The sequence below is a fragment of the Etheostoma spectabile genome, chromosome 6 (assembly GCF_008692095.1).
Source record: "Etheostoma spectabile isolate EspeVRDwgs_2016 chromosome 6, UIUC_Espe_1.0, whole genome shotgun sequence".
NCBI lineage: Eukaryota > Metazoa > Chordata > Actinopteri > Perciformes > Percidae > Etheostoma > Etheostoma spectabile.
This window is the reverse complement of record NC_045738.1, coordinates 25,942,145-25,942,931: the sequence shown is the minus strand read 5'-3', so window position 1 is coordinate 25,942,931 and position 787 is coordinate 25,942,145. Positions and strand designations below refer to the sequence as shown.

Below are 787 nucleotides of genomic sequence, written 5' to 3'. Positions count from 1 at the left end.
CTATCCAATTGCGCCCAGAGGCATTTGAGTGGCGTCCGTTTGTGACTTCCCTTTGGAAATGAGCTGTGAATGAAGCTTCCCCAGACCCACTCTCCGTTACAACTGACAAGGGTCTGGTGTCAACCAGGCTAGGGTTTTTGTCAGGGAGACAGTGGGATATCAGGGCTAAAGTCTCATGCCACTAGCCACAAACGGACATTGAAGTCTGATCCCACTATCCAAAATGACTTTCCTTGCTCTAGTCTTGAATCAAAGTTCATGATCATGATATACTTTCTTTGGATCATTTTATTTAGTTATACTGTTACTTCATCATTATGTCATTTAACAGTTGACATTAGTGCTATCTGAGCTTGGTTTATCATACATTACTAAGAGTCAGATTGAAGGAAGGCTCGAAGTCCTGACGGTCAGACAATGTACCTTTCAACAAATTACTCTATCAGACGCAGAATACACACTCTGTAGATGCACTCATGACACGGCCTTGATAACCTTTCACACACACACACATGCCCACACCTTTTAAGTAAATAGAAAATATTAATGCTACTGCTGTGCAACTATCATGTGTTATTGTTGAAAGAGTCAGTTCATCTAAAAGCATTCCAGAAATTGGAGGCAGTAAGGTGTTATGTTCTATCCAGCGAGCAGACATTGCAAGGTCAAACGTGGAAAAATGAGGTAAATAGGCAGGAAGTAATATTAAGCCAATCATAGGTGCTTGCTAGAGGATTCAGCAGATTTGGCGATGGGCAAGGCTGGTAGCCATACAATAAGAAGAGGG

The 787-nt window shown here is 41.9% G+C and overlaps 1 protein-coding gene across 9 annotated transcripts in view; it reads right to left on the bottom strand.

The window, feature by feature from the left end:
* Window positions 1-787, bottom strand: part of adgrb1a (adhesion G protein-coupled receptor B1a) — a 196,687-nt gene that overhangs the window by 26,093 nt on the left and 169,807 nt on the right. The window lies entirely within an intron of this gene.